Source organism: Numenius arquata, chromosome 15 (genome assembly GCF_964106895.1).
Source record: "Numenius arquata chromosome 15, bNumArq3.hap1.1, whole genome shotgun sequence".
NCBI classification, from domain to species: Eukaryota; Metazoa; Chordata; class Aves; order Charadriiformes; family Scolopacidae; genus Numenius; species Numenius arquata.
In genome coordinates this window covers 5675190-5692990 of record NC_133590.1, presented here as the reverse complement: position 1 = coordinate 5692990, position 17801 = coordinate 5675190, and the positions used below count along the sequence as shown (strand labels likewise).

At 40.9% G+C, this 17801-nt stretch overlaps 1 protein-coding gene across 1 annotated transcript in view; it reads left to right on the top strand.

Annotated features, from left to right (window-relative positions):
• LOC141472229 (VPS10 domain-containing receptor SorCS1-like) overlaps window positions 1-17801 on the top strand; it is a 305706-nt gene that overhangs the window by 113854 nt on the left and 174051 nt on the right. The window lies entirely within an intron of this gene.

The window sequence follows — 17801 nt, the reverse complement described above, 5'->3', positions numbered from 1 at the left end:
GGGCCGGGGTCTCGGGGATGAAAGCGGTATGTCTTCCTCGCTGTGCACCTTTCACCTTTAATGTTAATGTGCTGTTCCAGGCCACGGAACTGGTTTCAGCCAGATGATCGCTCTCTCAAGACAACAGGGTTCCTTCTTTGAATACAGGTTGTTCCCTTATCTCCCAGCGAGGCCAATGTGACCACTTTATGGTTTCAACACATCCTTTCTTTGCCTAAACACCTTAGCAATGGCTTAAGGTTATAGATACACAGCTTAAGCCAAGCGATGGCTCTACTACTAACCTTTGAGTGTTAGTTCCCCTTATCAATGAAAGCATGTCTGGCATATCCAATGGTAAAGTGGTTCGGAGCAAACTTTTGTAGCAAGGGTTTTTGTGTCTGGTGTTGCAGTGAGAAATTTTGGAGTGTGTAATGTCTCTCTCACCCTCGCGTTCCCCCCTTTACTCTCCCACATCAGTGACCAAGCCATAAAGCCAGTCTTATGACACAAGTCCCTTCTTTGGTGGCTGTTGTTTACAGGGTTTGGGAATTTTTGTCTGACTTGAGTGCCTTCCTGAGGGATTTTCTGGGTGGTTTCAACTAATTTGGATTGTAATGCAGTTCCTCTCCTGCAGACACATTTGCTCCTTCACCCTTGAGTCAAAGCCCTTCCTCTACCTGATTCTGTCAATATCTCTTAATGATCCTTAAGTGCCATTTAAGAGGTAGCTTTTCTCCTTCCTTATTTCCTCTGTTCTCTTCAGCAGCAGCTTCCCTCTTAAGTACCACTAGTCTGTTCTTACAGCAAACACTCCACAAACCAAGGCAGAACAAACTATTACAGAAAGCCCCACATCTATCATATCTCCTATATGGCATTTCGCAATAGCCTCTATAAAAACTGTTAGCAGCTCAGGAATCCAACAAAACCTGTAGTTTTTTAACCATTAATAACTTTAGGATTTTTCCCCTTAAGTCTTAACATGAAATAAAATTAAATAAAATCACAGGAGTTTTATTTAATTCTCTCCAACCGTTCTGTTCTATTCTCATACATAAAACATTCCAACAAAAATGCACTTATTTTCATATATTCTCCCACTGCCACCCAGCCTGAGTTTCTCGACTCTCAGCAACCTCATGTAGTGTTGATAACTTCATGGGACCACTGCTGTGCTGTGTGTGGATGAGTCAGCTTCCCATTTTCAAAGTAGCTTTACTTTTTTCTTGCATCTGCACATTTCTCATACACAACCTGGCTTGCTTTCTGAGGTTTGTCATGGCCCTCCCCCAGAGCCACAGCTGACTCCATTGTTACAAGAAAACCTGTCATCTTCAGCAACTGTTTGCAATCACCTGACCTAAATGATTGCATAGGTACAAGGGATTTCCTTGCAGAACTTCTTTGCGGCTTCTGTTTGCTGATCCTCTGCAGTGAAGCTAGAAGAGCCAGTCCAATCTTAGCTCCACTCTATACCTGATTTTTAACTGTGTCTTACTGATAGTTGAGATCATCCAATCTATTCCCTTTCCTTCCCTTTTATAGTCATAGAATCATAGAATCGTCCAGGTTGGAAAAGACCCTTGGGATCATCGAGTCCAACCATCTACCCTACGCTACAAAGTTCTTCCCTATATCATATCCCACAATACCACATCTAGATGTCTCTTAAACACATCCAGGGATGGTGACTCAACCACCTCTCTGGGCAGCCTATTCCAATGTAAATCCAGTAGTCCAGTAAATCCTTTTTGTTACACTGGAAATGTGCGGAGTTTCATTTTTATTTTAATGAACTGCTGCTGGGAGAGTCCTTCCCTTTTTGAATCCAATCACTTTGTCAGCTTGATTAGTCAAATTGCTGGTGAATCTGTTACTCTCCTCCATAATCATGCGTGTAGTTGCATTATTAAACATCCCTTCCTGTCCTACACACAAGCAGAGTTCGAAGGGCTGAAGGGGAGCATCACCCCAAAATAAATACAGTGGCTTAGAGAGCTCTCTTCAGATAAAGAAGGCTCCTAAATTGAAGTTCTGTGCTATTTGAGAATGACATTATCTCAGCACTTGCCTTGCTGTAAAAAGAAGATTTGATTGAAACTAATTTCAGGATATTGGTGGTTGCCACAATAACAGCCCCAACTGTTCTTTTAATGCTTAGACAACTGCAAATGTGTCAATACTTTAGCTGATTGTTTTGCTGTATGCTGTCCTCTCCTTCCACCAAAGCCTGGACCTTTCATATCTCAGGTGGATATCTTCCCAGAACTAACTAATCTGCTCCTTCTGATGTTCTTCCAGGAAATTTCATTCAGGAGATTTTCTGAGAAGTTTTGCTTTGAGAGATTGGCATTTTCTAAAGTGAAAACATGTGTCTGAAACATTTCCAAGTGACCCTGCAGATGACTGAATTGAATTTCAGTTTTATCCCTGAACTTTCAATGTGTGTGAGGTTTGTTTTGTTTTGTTTTTCCCCAACCACCCCTTTGAGGCAGAAGCACAAGCCTGTGAAATAATGAAGATTGTTCAGACAGTGACAGTACAGATGTCAAAGATATTCTTTGAGGCCTCTCCAGGACTCCTGCAAAGTTTGGTGTTTGACAAGGAAAATTTATACCATGATGAACCTACTTAGCTGGCTGGAAAAAATAGAATTTTTCTTTTATGAGGAATTTTGCATTTCTAAAACTGTAGGAAAACATGATAGTGAAACAGACTGTGAAACTTGTCACTAAACGTGTGATGTCATTCAGCCAGCTGGCTGGCTAGGAAGGCTGGATATGTCCCTGGAGGATGTTTCGCTTCTATGTAGAAACTGTCACCTGATGTAAAACATCCTTAGGGAAAACTTTATTTTCAATTAAAAAAATCTACTAGGGCACATTACATTCTTGTATGAATGGTCTTAACAGGAGGTCTTACCTTGGTGACTGTTAACAATGAAAGGCTCATCAGCAATGTGGAGATGTGTTCTCTAGAGGTACTGGTTCAAAGATTCAAATGCTACAGCTTATTTCTCGCTTTTTATTTGTGATGGTGCCTGCTGTCACCAGCTGCAGGGTACAGAGAGGGTACAGCAAAGGGGTGACTTCTCCCCTATATGGGTTGAACTTGCTTTGAGCCCCCACAGAGTATTTTTCTGTCTCCCAGCAGGATAAGTCTTGCTGCCTCTGAGAAAGTGTGAACACAGGGACTTTTAGCAAAAGATTCTGCTGAATCCATGGGAATAGGCATCTTCGGAGTCTGCTGAGCAAGTTCAAAGCTCAGATGTACAATTCACATCAGTTAAGTAGCTATGTACCACTTTTTGCATGATCGTAGGTTCATCTTGGTTGTTTTTTTTGTGTGTATGGTTGGACTTGATGATCTCAAAGGTCCCTTCCAACCATGAAGATTCTGTGATCTTGAGTCTCTTGTAAGTAGAAACTCCAGAACCTAGGTCTTGATTTAGTAACCTTTCAATAGTAACAGGAATACTGTTTTGTGTCCAGTTTTGGTCAGTTTTATTTCAAAAAGAGTATGTTAGAAGTAGGGAAGGTTGAGAGAAGAGCAGTAAGGATGGGTCAAGGTATGAAGTGATTTGTGTGGAAGGAATGGTTGAGCTGACCAGGAATCTTAGGTCTGGAAAGTGACAACTAATGGGGACCTGTAAAATGATGTCAGAGACCTGTAAAATTATGAAAGTGTCAAAGAAGGAAAGCAGAGATTGCTTGTTCCCTCTCTTATTTTTTACAGGAATCAGATGCCATAAAATAAATATATCAGAAAGCAAATTCAAGGCAGAGGAGGTATGTTCATTGCCTACAGTACTGCCAATTTGAACTCTCAGTGGTGATGTGAGATTGGAGCTGGGAAACTTATCTGACTGACTTGATCCTACATTATATGTTTTGGTGGTATGAACCTGGGAACCTGTGACTTTATGAGGTGGTCCTCTGACAAAGACTGAGGGATTTTGCTGCTGAGGCTGGCTCCAGCAAGGGTAGAAAATATTCCTGTCTCCTCGTAGCAGCTTAACCAGAACTCCGGAGAAGTGTCCTGGTGAAAAGAAAGCAAAAAAACGGGTGCTGGTTTTCTCTCCCACCCAGAGCAGGGAGGCAGGACCTGCCGTATGTGGCCTGCTCAGGACTTGCAGTAATGCTACTGTGAAGCCTTTAAATAAAGAAAATATTTTGTGGAAGAACTGTCTGGGTGCCTGCTGCAGGGCACTTGACTTCCTAGGCTGGAGGCAGGAACTCCTGTAGGGAGAATTGGGCTGCTGCAGAGGTTGCCACTGAGACAGCATTACAGATATCACTTCCCTGCTTACCTTGCCACTGTACTGGAAAGTTGAACTGCCTCTGGCAGGCACAGGAGCAATAATAAATTCTCATGGGACACATGTACAATAACCCCTCTCTATAGCATTCCTGTTGCTGCTGCAATTAGAAATGAGATGTCTGGCTTGTCAGGGGCTTGTCTGAACTCTTCCAGCTCTGCCTTCCCTACTTTCTATGGTGTGGTCTGGCTCCAGTCCAGCCCCAGTCCTTGAACAGTGGGGCAGGAATACTTCAGTTTTGCCCATGTGTCTGGGCAGCCTTTGGGCTGGCTGTGAATGGAGGCATCAGTGAACCTTGTCCCTTGGGCACCTGACACTTTTCTCTTTTGATTGATGTGCCTCTGTTGAAGCCGGCTTGAAAAGTGTTTGCACTTGAAACAAGTGGAGCAAATTCTAATTTGTCTGGAATGGGCCCTCCTGTTAAATGTTAAACTGACCTTTTCAAGAGAAATTTACTTGATAGTTCTAAGTGAAGCCCCGCTTTAAGCTAAACTTGTCACTACAATATGATTAAATTCACTTAAATGCACATCAGTTGCACATATTATTAATGGAAATTGAAATCAGCCTAAATGGTAACCATAAATTTTAAAACAGGGGGAAGAGGATGGAGATAGAAAAAACCGCACATGATGTGAAGGTTAAGGTGCCTTATTCACCCGAAGATTAGATGGGCTGAACAGGGAACTTTATTCTGAAGCAGTGAAAAATCACTGACTACTTTTTTTATGTATTTACAGTGCTCTAATTCGAATCCACTGAAGAAGGGGGATTCAGTGCATTTTTGGCAGGGGTTTGATCTGTGGAGACGGAGAAGAATTGGTCACAGTTGTCTGGTCTTATTTCAACTGCTACTGGGCCTTTAAGCAACAAATTATCAGATTTCTGGCAGCCCGTTTGATAGATGGTGGAGGCATGTGTGTGCACAGATAGTGCTGAAGGGGGGTTTCAGGGCATACCTGGGATACAGGAATGTCTGCTCTCCAGCTGAACTGCACATTTAATATCCTACAGGCGTTTTTGCCTCCTTCCCTTCCCCACCATCCAGTATGACAGTTCCAGTGCTTGGCTGTTCTGATGACTGTTACTTAAAGAGTCTCTTCTAATTGGGGCCTAATAAATCAAAAATAAATTGAAGACCTTCCACTTATGGGCATTTATCAGTGACTTTCCATCAAGCAGAAGGACAGGACTTGGCAAGCATCTCCCAGACAAATGTCCAGGGACTTATGAAGGTTCTTTTTGAGGGTGTTATCTTTATGTAGCTGTGTGACCTTTGTGATTCAAAGTATGAATTTGAACCTTTTGTAATTAATAACTCTTGTTCTACCAGTCTTGGCTTTCACACAGGTGAAATTAACGTGACTCTTTCCAGCTGTTTTGGGACATAGAGTACTTCCATGTGGCACTAAATAATACTCCATACATGGAGCCAGATAAACTCTTCTCTGGGTTAGGAGCTTAGTAGGCTGCATTGGCCACAGCCTGGAAGTAAATACTAAGATCTTGTCTGTCCTGTAGATGATGTATGATGGACTATTTTCTTTCCTACTAATGCCATGTCCACTTCCGATGACAGGAATACGAATGGGCACCTATAATACATACCACCAGTAGGGGACACGTATTGCAGCCTGATTGAGTCCATTGCACTAGTAGTTACATGATTGTGTTAGCATAGAGCAGTAGTGTGCCTGGAAGTGATGGACTCTATTGGAAGTAGGCTTTGGCATTACATATAAATTTGAGGATTTACATAGCTCTTGTGTCATGTAGGAGATTTAGGGGTCAGCAAAGCTGAAATTTGCTGACTTTCTGAGCATGCTGGAAGACGTGCCTTATTTTAAGAGAATTGGTGGTGGCTGAGGATGATAGGTATCTCATAAGGAGTTAGAAGAACTTCTCAGGTACCTGGCTGACTTCCTGTTGGTAGGATTATTTTAATGACTGGATTGTATAATTCATGTCTTTATGCACCTAAAGCTTTGGAAAGACCTTCCTTATAATTTTAATTCCAAATAAATTAAAAACAGATGGCTTGGGGGGCAGGGGAAAAAATCTACTGGTCAAATTCCCTTTTTTTTTAGGCACTTGTGTTTAGGTTTCGACTAATGGATGACTATGACCTATCAGTAAGGATTTTAGTATCAAGGAATCTTTTCAAGATGTTTCAGTGTGCAGTCTTTACTTTCTGACAAAGAGAAAATGTAATTAATACAAGCTGGTTTTGCAATGCAAGGCAAAATGGTAACTTGATCTTGTGCAAGATGTTTCTGATATGGAATTTACAGCTGAGCTTTAACACTCTTTTTATCATTTACCACTAACATAAAAGCAAGATCCCATTTTATCTGTAGCTGGCACTGACTTAAAGATGACTTTCAAAATCAAAGAGTCGGAAGAGCTGAGCTCATTTCTAGACTACCAGCCTGCAATTCCTGTACGCACAAATGCCGGTGTATCAGTTCGCTAATAGACTGAACACCTCACCTTGACCACATCTCACTCTGTTCTTAATACGTAGCACAGGCTCCTGACCATTTTTTTCTGCAGAGTGATTGGGAGCGTGCATTCTGTTCTCCTCAGGCTTAGGAAACGGTATTAATCTTCTGCTGTGTACTTTCATTTCATTTCCTGTAAAAATCTATCTTCTGCTACTGGAGTTGACCTAAGGTTAGATGTCAAAGGAACAAATTACTGTCACTTGGTTGATACCCCAAGAGTAGCTATAAATAGCAAGCTTTATAACCCCGCTGATCCTTGAGATACATAGTGATAAATATGCTTCTACCAACCAAGAGGCAGAAATAAAGCTGCGTGCCTCTGGGTGATGTATGATGTTTGAAACTGACACAAACAGTACAGCTGCATCATTCAAATGCTTTTAAAAAGGAAAAAAAAAAAACACTCGTTATATTTGCTTGCTTTAAAGCATTAATTAGTGATTCTTGGGTACAGTAATCCACGTAATTCACTAGCACAGCTTTTAAATCCAATAACAACAAATTCTTGCTTAGGTGATGTGGTAGAGTAACAGTCTAGCTAACACCTTAACCTGTTCACTAGTAGGACTCGGAGAACTAATTGAAACCTTTTCAGTGCACAATTTTCTGCTGAGAAATGCAGCATTAGTCAGATAAATCTTTTGCAATATTTTAAAAATCTTGACAAAATGTCAGAATGATTTGAAACTGAAAGTGTGTTTCATTTTGATTTTCTCCTTGTTTCCTGTAAGCTTTTTTCCTGTGGGGTGACAGCCAGACTGTATTATAAAATGTTCAATTGAATGGATGATGATAATGCTGATATTAGTGGGATGAAACACTCTTTTTTCTTTTCCTTTTTTTTTTTTACTTAATCTCTTTTTCCCCTGTATTCTTATTCTACCTGGATTTTGGGAACCATGATAATTTAAAACAGGGCAAAAAAAATTTTTGTTAGTATTGCCTAAGGGATGGAAATTCCATCTTCCGACTAACTTTAATTTATATTAATGCATGGGGCATGTTTTTAGCTAGTTTTAAAATGCTACAGGTCCTTGGGAGTTACTCCATTATAACAACCGATGGGCTTGGACAATGATTTTGAAAATAACGTCTTGGGTTGTCTGGATCTTTTAAGCTTTCTGGCTCTTGATTTGCACTGGCAGGATAGAGCAAAGATTGCGTATTGTGTTGCAAGTGCTTGGATGGTGCTAGCTAGAAAGCCTCTTCTACAGGGTATGGTCTAAAAGCCAGGGAAAACCTGCAACATTTTAATGACACAATAAAACTCCTCTTGCTCTTAATTGGAGATGGGCTAAAGCAGTTTTCTGGATGTATAGCATGACTATGGATGCTAACATAGCTCCGCTGAGCTAGTAAATCAAATCTTATAACTGAGCTCAGCCTGCTGTGAGGTTTTTTTTTTGCCTGGCAACACCCACCTTTTCAACAAAGCTGCAATGACCTCAATGTTGTGATGGGTGGGGAGTGTAGGACATGTATGGTTGTCTCATCTCACTGATTAATGGAAAAGCTTCCTGTTGCTCTGCCCTCAAGCTACAAAATCCATTAACCACCCCTTGGGGTGCCTGAAATTTATTCTGGCCATTATCATCAATTAGAAAGTTAAGAGTGTGATGATTACTGGGCTACAGTCCTAGCTATTTGTGTGATTTACGCCAGACTGTGGTGGAAATGGGAAGATGCAACACTCAAAGAACCACTTTATAAGCAAGAATTTGGCATTAAGGGTGCAGTGATGTCAGTTTGCTCCATCTAAACATACGCAAGAAGAATCATTAGTCATTCTCAGTTCTTCTAATTTAAAAGGCATCTTTTAATTTAAATGTAAGGAAAAACAACTTTAATATCTATCACAGCTACGCTGAGATTTATTTTTTTTTTAGTTGATGATAATAAGCCTTGAGTCAGGCTGGGCCTATGGGAATGGTTTCATTCAGGGCTGCAGTTACCTGCTGGAGAATACTCCTATGAGGGAAAGGTGGAAACTTGCATCCCAACATGCTTGTTTGTTTTGACAAACAAGTCAATTGGATAAGGAGATCTTCCAGACCAGCATAGTCCACTAATCTCCAAAAATTTCCCTGATGTAGCAAGGAATAAGCCTGTTGCCAGTAAACTTTCATTGCTTTTTTTTTTTTTCAAAGTATGCTCCTTCATTGAAAATAGTGCTGTGATAGCAAATGGAAAAAAATATTGAAAAACAGTACTATGGACTTAGGGAAGGAGAAAATGCTTGGAGTGTACATACAGTCAGATGCATAAGTGTAAATAATGTATCAGCATTTGGTATATGTAAATTAGGTCTCCCAAATTTATGGTCCTGTGGGAGTTAGTGATCCTTCCCATATGCATCCAGGCACTGTGGCACAAAATGGCTCATAGAAATAACTGGAGAAATTGCACTGATGTTTCATCCAGAGCACTACTACTGCCGTCTTCTTGAGTCTGTTCACTGAGAGGGTCAAGTGAAGGTCTTGCTTTGATGATTGTCCCTTTGTTTCTCATTACAGGCTTTCACCTAGCATTGGATTAGAATAATTAAAGTGGTTATGATTGCTAGCCTCCCTGCACTCTTCTTGACTTTTGCCACTTCTGTCAGTGAGGGACTGGAGATGAGTCTTTCAGGATGATAAGAAGCTGGAAGGGAGTTTTGAGTGGGATAGCTCTAGAGAGTCATCTTCTCTGCTGCTCAAGAAATGGAGGTGAAAGCCAGAGCTCCTTCTACTGCCACCTTACCTTGTCTTCAGGGACAACAGCCAGTCTTGCATTCTGGGCTTCTGGTAGCCAGGCAAAATAGGTGGTAAGTCCACAGTTATTTTGCTGTGAATGCAGTCCTCTGCCCTAGACATCTCATCACCTTTCCCAGAGCTAATCCTGCAAGTAGTCATTTAGCACAGCGCTGCTTGAGAGGAGTTCTAGAATGTAGCTGTGGCCCCCAAAATGGGGATTGTCTACAGCAAACTTCTGGTTTTATAGTTCATTCCGGCAAAACAGTGCCTAGAAAACACTTTCAGGGCAGAGTGCAGTCAAATCTCAGTGCATTAGTTTTCACACAAAGAGTTAGGAATTGAACACTTGAAAGAAAAATCCTCATGTTTTGCATTCTGACAGCAAAGATCCTTCTGATTTCCTGGAAGCAGCTGCTTCCAAGCCAGAGGGAGTTGATCACTGATGCTTTCCAGTTCTCTGTTTATAGTGGTGCATCTTCATAGTAAATACTTTGGATTTACATGAGAGTGTGATCAGGATCTGACCACTGATCAACAGGCAGAGAGGACTGGGGAATCTGAATGTGGATTTTTATCAACTGCCAGAATCTTCTGTTCTTAGCCTTCTGGCAGGAGAAACCATTGTAAATCCCAGTAAAAAGGAGATTATTACTCAAACAAGACAGGGCAGATACCTAAAACTAGCAAAACAGTTAAAGGGGAGGGAAAAAAGTGCATCATTCCCAACTAATCCAAATTTGATCTTTTTTTTTTTTTTTTTCTTCTGCTAAAGTATTCGATCTTGCTCTTTCCTTTGGGTATACATAGAATCATAGAACCATAGAATGGCTAGAGTTGGAAGGGACCTTAAAGATCATCTAGTTCCAACCCCCCTTCCATGGGCAGGGACACCTCCCACTAGACCAGGTTGCTCAAACTTCCATCCAACATGGCCTTGAACACCTTGAGGGATGGGGCAACCACAGCTTCTCTGGGAAACCTGTTAGTTAATCTTGACAGAGGGATTCATAGCCTCAGACATATTGAACTACTGCTTGTTTTCCTAAAACTTCCCAAATTGCAAAGGGTTTACTTTCTACTTGGCTTGTGAAAGGTACAAAAGATGCGTTGTATAATGAAAGGTGCGGCTTGCTGAAGCCATAATGTTTCGGTTGTCCTGAGACCTATGTGTGTGCTCAGCACAGCCTCAGATGATAAGAGGGTGGATCACTATAAAATGGTGACCTATACCCACAGCTTGCATCAGCAGATGGAGGTTTAGCCATGTGGCTACAGATTCTGGTAGGCCCTTTACTAAATATAGGCAAAGGGATGGATGGTCCTTACTTTAGATATGATAGAGACAGAGGGATAGGTATTCTCTGCTTAGGTTGCTCACCTGGGTTACTAACTCTCACCTGAAATAGCAGTGAAGACAAGTTAGCCAAACTTATTTTTCTTTATCCATTATTTTAAGGGGAAATAAGCAGCTTATCTGGGTCACCTACAATAACAACTCCTGGCCCTCCTACCCCCATATTTCCTTTCTTTCTGATTTAGGTAAGATTTTGACTAACTATCCAATGCAATATGTAAACTCTGCATTGGATGATAAAATATGAGCTGCTTCTACTGCTTGTCACATCTTTAAATTATTTATAGCAATAATCAACTGAGCTATATTAAGCCAAAAATTGCAAGAAATTTGAGTGTGTATATTTCTGTTCATTTAGATTACTCCAAATAAAAGTTGATTAAGAAGGAGAAGAAGAAAATTGAATTAATTTAACTGATTATGCAGAGAAATGTCAATTTCATAGTTTCCTATTGTTTCTTCGTAATTTTTTTACCCTCTCAGATCCCCTAAGTCTTTTTGATGGCTTCTGTATGTGGGAAACTTTATTTTCTGATGAGAATATTCTTTCCATAAGGGAAAAAACCACACATTTTGCTAAACTCATATAAAAATTCATAACTTCATTTCTAGTAAAATTTAGTCACAATTCAAACTGGAAGCAAGACATTTTCAAAATGGAGGCTTAAATCTGTTTTAAAATGCACATTTAGACTGCATTTAATCTTGTATTTCTGCCTTTCGACACTGATATTAAGGCTCTTTCCAAACCTGATTTACACACACAAAACCCTAGAAAACCTGTGCTGTCAGGATGGAGGGGGAAGTCGGTGGAGCCTGAGGGGACTTGCAGTTGGCTCTGTCATAGACTTCCTTCAGATGCAGGATTAGTTATCTAGTCTTTCCCTCTGTTCCCTCCACCTCGACAGCGGGAACAGAAATACTTGCCAGCCTGCTGAGTGCCTCATGAGAAAAAAGTCATCAGAAGTGTGTTCGCTTAGGGAGTGAGATGTGTGGGTCCCTTGAGTTTTGAAATTTCCTCTTTTTCTTTACCCTGGAGATGTCTTTAAAAGCTAATTTCAACCTGCCAGGGTAAATTTGAAGTGTTTTAGTGCTGTGACATGTGCGGTGCCATTACAGACATTTAAAGAAATGTTAACCAACTCTTTGGCTTGTCACTGCTGTCAGGCCACTTAATACCGCCCCTTTCAATCAAACTGTTTATGAAGGCAAAAAAAGCCTCTCTGAACTAGCTTCACTTTAGCTTAATACCTGCTTAAAGCAAATGAGCTATAGCTAAAAATCAGCCAAGATTTATTAATAAAGTGAGGAAGAGGAGGCCAGGGGAGGCATAAAGACAGGGTATGGCTGGTCCCAAGCTGCAGAAAGGCGTTTAGCAGAGGCAGTGTGTCAGGGACACGCATCTGTTCAGCTTTGAAAGGCCTGGGCTGCTCAGTGGGATACAGGAGTTTTAAACAAAAATGCTGTGTTTTGCCTTAAAAAGTCCACAAGAAGAATCCCCCAGACTTTCTAACGTGATAACCTGTGTGCCGGAGGGGACCGATAGCCATTCAAAGTGTGACCTTGGAGGAGAACCTTGCACAAATGAGGGTAAGGTCTCCTTGCTGCATGGAAGCTGCATCCAAGGTCACAAGGTTCACTGTGTTTACATATTGCTCTTAATGTGGAAATGTAAAATTCCCCTCAAAATGTGTCAGTCTCTATGATCCAGGCAAACAGTTCCCATTAGAAATGGGCAAGGCCTTAGGGAATTTCTACAACAAGTTAGAAAGAGCCAGTGGTGAGAAACATCCAGGTGAAGCAAGGTAATTTGTAAAGCAAGAGTAACTTTCTATGAAAATAAAGAACAGGATAAAAAACCCAGTTCCTTCCTGAGAGAGAAGCTGAGATCAGACATTATTACTTTCTGGAAAAAGTAGCAGGGTTACACATGGAGGACTTAAATCAAAACAGGTATCAGATGAAAAGTGACATCTATCAATGGCTTGGGAAAGGCTTAATAGGAAGAACATGTGAACTTAAATGGTTAGCTGTTGAAGAGGACTTTGACGTTACTAGCTTTTGTGAAACATGGTGGCATGACAAAAATCAATGGGCAACTTTAGTACTTGGCTATAAAACCATAAAGGAAAGACTTTCAATTTAAGTGATGAGGGTATAGCACCTCAGCCTACACAGATCTCCAGAAGGAGCAAATGCAAAAGTCAACAATTGTACAGCAGTGTTTACAAAACAGGCTCAAAACATTGCACACAGGAATACAAATACGCTCCAGAATTACCAGCTCCAATATTTTTCACATTCACACATGAAAGATCATTTTTAATGTCTTAATTACTCCTTTGTTCAAAAACTTGTTCAGTGAAAGCCTTTTGTAAGTGCAGCCTGTGGCTCCACAGTTCTGCCTTCTGTAATCGGAAAGCCGCCTATCCAAAAATCTGCTCATGTAGAGATTAATACAGCAACAACTGGCAAATCTTGAGCTCAACTGGCCAGTCCCTTTGGAGACAAACCAGGTGGCAAACGCAGTTATGCGGGAGGTTGGAACAGATGATCTAATAGTTGCTGCTGTTCCTTACTTAAAATACCTGACTTTTGCCAGGGGTGAATTCACGTGCAGAAGGAGAAACAGGCTAGAGCCCATCTCTTCACGCTGCTCCTGATCGTGACAGGCTGCCCTGCTCTGCTGCTCCCTAGCCACATTACAGATGCTTCTGGTCCTGCCTCCCAGGGCTGGCTGCCACTCGGACAGCAGTTAGAGCGGCAAATTAAACGGTGGAGGAAGGAGGGTGAGGACATGATGCCATAGCCAGTCATTTCGTGGTTGAGGTGGGGGGGAAGCAGTTACATTAAAATGTGAAAACCAGGCATAACTGGTGGAAAAAGAGGGGGGGAAAAAAGTAAAGTAAATGGTGCCAATTAAAGTGATTGTTTCTTAATGGTCTGTGTTATAACAAGGAACTTCGTCTGTTTACATATGTGTTTATTGGGAAAAAAGTTGCACTGAAATAGGCAGGAGACACGATGTTACACAGCTTAAAGTCTGCATGTAATGTTTTTCTTTTTTTCTTGTGGAGTGTTCTGGAAGGATCTTGTTGCAAAAGAAACCTTGACCAAACAATCAACTGGTTGATTCTTCAATTCTTTGGCAGCTTATATAAAATAAGTACAGACAGCCTTAAATTTGTAACAAAAGAGAGTAAACAGTGACTTGCTAGGGAATTTATTTAATCTATATATTCAAACTGACAGTCCGCTGAATTTCAGTCTGCGCTTCTTGAGAAAGAAGAAAATTTCCATAGGGTTCATGTTACTGGTTGATTCAGAATGCCTATTATCGTTGTGGAATATTGGTAGGAATGGATTGAGATATATTCATGACAGTAGGTGGACTAATGGAATTCAGTGACTTTATTTAAAATGTGCAGGAGTTTATTATAATACTGTAATAGAAATGTCATTTACCCTGACGGGAAGAGAGGGAAAAGCCCTGTCAATGAATAATAATGAAGTTATTTAAATGTCAAGTTTCTTGCAAATAGTTTGCAAAATATAAATTATTCTACATGTTCCTAGTTTTGTTTTAATTTATTACTCAGGGAAGTCAGAGCTTCAGTCCCACAGTTTTGGTACTTTTTTATACTGTCAAACAGACTAGTAATAATTAAAATGTTTATCTTCTTGGATGTTTGCAGAAATCATTCTGATTTACTGAAATAGTAGGGAGTCTGATTCTAAACAGATACTGGTAAAGTTTGGGATAGTAAAAACGGAAGCAATTACAACTGAAATGGTGGGACAGCTGTGAAGTTCAGAGTTGGGTCTAAATACTCTGCTTCTGAATATTATTCTTTTACTAAGTATCATCTGCATTTCAGTAACATCCTCAATGTCCTAATACATATCTTTTCCTTTTTTTCCATATTTAGATTTGCACATACATCAAACCTCTCTGCAGACTTTCTTATTTCAAACTCATCTGGACTTATTTTAATTTAGCCTGTAACTGTACCAAGCCAGATCAGGCCAAAATGAAACAATTTACCCAGGCATTTAAATTAATTTGATGAAATGTGTATAAACACACACCCCATCCCCCTCAAACACTTTGAGAAAGCGTTGCAATATGCATGTCTACACAAGAGCTAATGTAACAGGGCTTACTGTTCACTCAGTTACATATAGTTATTTCAGTAGCTGTGGCTTTTCAGCAGAGGGTTCAGAAGGTACAGGGTTTCATTTCTGTGTTTTCAGCTCTACAGGTCCTGGGTTTAGTCCTTTCAGATGATTTATCCAGGCAGTTGCTTGTTCTGCTCATGTTGTACAGATGCACTAAAATTGAGTTCTCTCTGCAGAGCTTCAGAGAAGCAGCCTACCACACCAAGTGTGGGAGATGTCAGTTGGTACATACCCATTCCCCTTCAGATAACTGGGATTGAAGCTGTTGATCCTACACTGTCGTTACTGTCTACACCCTGCTGAGGTGCATCTGTCTTTTGCAACACTTCCAGGTTCAGCTGGCTTCCTGGATCACCACAAGGCTGATAACGTTTTCATGGGTTAGGAGTCTTATGCTGCTTTATATACCCACTTAATAAGACAAATGAAGAGCTCATTATCCAGGCTGCTAATCAATGCCTGCTTGTGTATATATATCAAATAGAAATAAGACGAATACAGGTTGGTGATACCCCTGGGTTAGATCCCAACAGAGGCTTCATATGTACGCAGTGTTTCAGTCGATACAGTTCTTTCGTTCCACTGCTCTCGTGTGTATCTATCACCATTTCTTTGTGTTAAAGCCCTTCTAGGTCCCTATCTGCTGTTGAATAACATTTGCCTCCCTGTTAAAATTGAGGTTAATTGCTTCTCTTACAGTCCTTTACAACAACTTGTGACTGGGCAGGTAGAAGGACTGGCTATTGCTAGTTTAGAACACTTTAATGAGAGTAAGATCTAATAGTAGCTCCTTTGATTGCTTGTATGTATGTTCATGTGCAAAAAAAATTGTTTTTTCCAACCTTTCAGTTGCTTTTATAGATGTTGACAGAAGCACACGTTTCCATCTGAATATAATGTTACCTGTAAATAAAGCTATGAATGCAAAATAATTGCCCAGAGATTTGAAGTAAGAAATGGCTGGCAATTCTGACTAAGATTACCATTTGTAATAGGCCTTCAACATCTGTTTGCCTGTGCTGTGGCAGGGGTACTGGCTGCTTTTCTTTAACAATTTCAAAGCACCTTTTATGTGTCAGATTTTTTTCACTCCTGCCCCCTTTTGAAGGGTCCCATTTTGAAATCACTGTCACTGCTATAAAGAAATGCTGCATTACTTCATTAGTATATTTTTCTTAGCTCAGCAGGTCAGACTTTAGTCCTTATATTCTTTATATGTTTTTATCAGCCCCAACTTCAAAAAGGATAGGTTTTGGTCAGACTGCAGTAGAAATAGTAATTTCTGAGAAGGCCGGGTGGTGAGGTAGATGGGGTAACGGAAATGAGCCAGCAGTCCTTGGCGGGCTGTGTTCAGCATCCTGCTGTGGCTCCCTTCACCTGAATGCTGGAACCTCTCTGAAATATTGAGTAACAGAATAACTGTAAAAGTAGCCTCCTCTGTCCACGGAGGAAATAGCTCGGTTAGTTTATATGTGCTCCTGAGAGAGATGACCTTATAAAGGGAAAGATCAATCAGTAGATGAGAATTTGACGCTCATGTTCTAACCACCAAAGGCCATATATGCGCACAGGGGTGCCAATGTTTGGGGAAGGTCGGGGCAGGGGGGAAGAATCTGTGGTCATAGACCATAGGTCAATTGTTATATGACCAGGACAGATACTTGCAAATGTTTTGATAAAGTTCCTGAATAGAAAGACTCAAGTTTAAAAAAGGAAATCGACATTTTAGTGCAATTCATCTTAGTGGGTAGAAACCCAAACTGCTGCCTTCTTGGTTTAGTCATGTACTGATTGCAAAATCTGAAATCACACATCTACGTGTGATATGAACGTAGATGTAAAACCTGACCCAGAAATGAAGCACCCTCCACACCTTGCACAAAAAAAAAACAACCCCAAAACCCCAAAATTTGTAGATATGAAGTATAATAAATAGCGTTGTGAATTTAGCCGTTGTTTCCCAGACAGGAGAAAACTTGAAAATAACGGGTACCTAGAGTTTACTTTAGAATGACTGTGTTCAGTTCTGGGCTCCCCAGTTCAAGAAAGACAACGAACTACTGGAGGGAGAGTCCACCAGAGAGCTACAAAGATGGTCAGGAGACTGGGCCACCGCTCTTATGAGAAAAGGCTGAGAGACCTGGGTCTGTTCAGCCTGGAGAAGAGAAGACTGAGAGGGGACCTCATCAATACTTAGAAATATCTAAAGGCTGGGTGTCAAGAGGATGGGGACAGATTCTTTTCAGTGGTAGGACACTTTTCAGCAATAGGACAAGGGGCAATGGGAACAAACTGGAACACAGGAAGTTCCATCTGAACATGAGGAAAAACTGATTTACTTTGAGAGTGACAGAGCAGTGGAACAGGCTGCCCAGAGAACTTGTGGAGTCTCCTTCTCTGGAGATATTCAAAACCTACCTGGCTGCAATCCCGTGCAACCTGCTCTAGGTGGACCTGCTTTGGCAGGGGGGTTAGACTAGATGATCTCCAGAGGTCTCTTCCAAACCCTACTATTCTGTGATTCTGTGACTGGTTTTGGAATGATTAGCAGAAGGGAAAATTCATGTTACTGCTTGCAAGTGAAGTTCTGCATGGACCCATTTGTACATTTTACATTATCTGCAAAGTATGCTATATGTTTAAATGTCTCTGTTACCCAGGTACATGCCACTTTTCTGCAATTTGTGGATACCAGCTGTACTGGTTTGGGCTGATTATCTAAATCCCCTGGA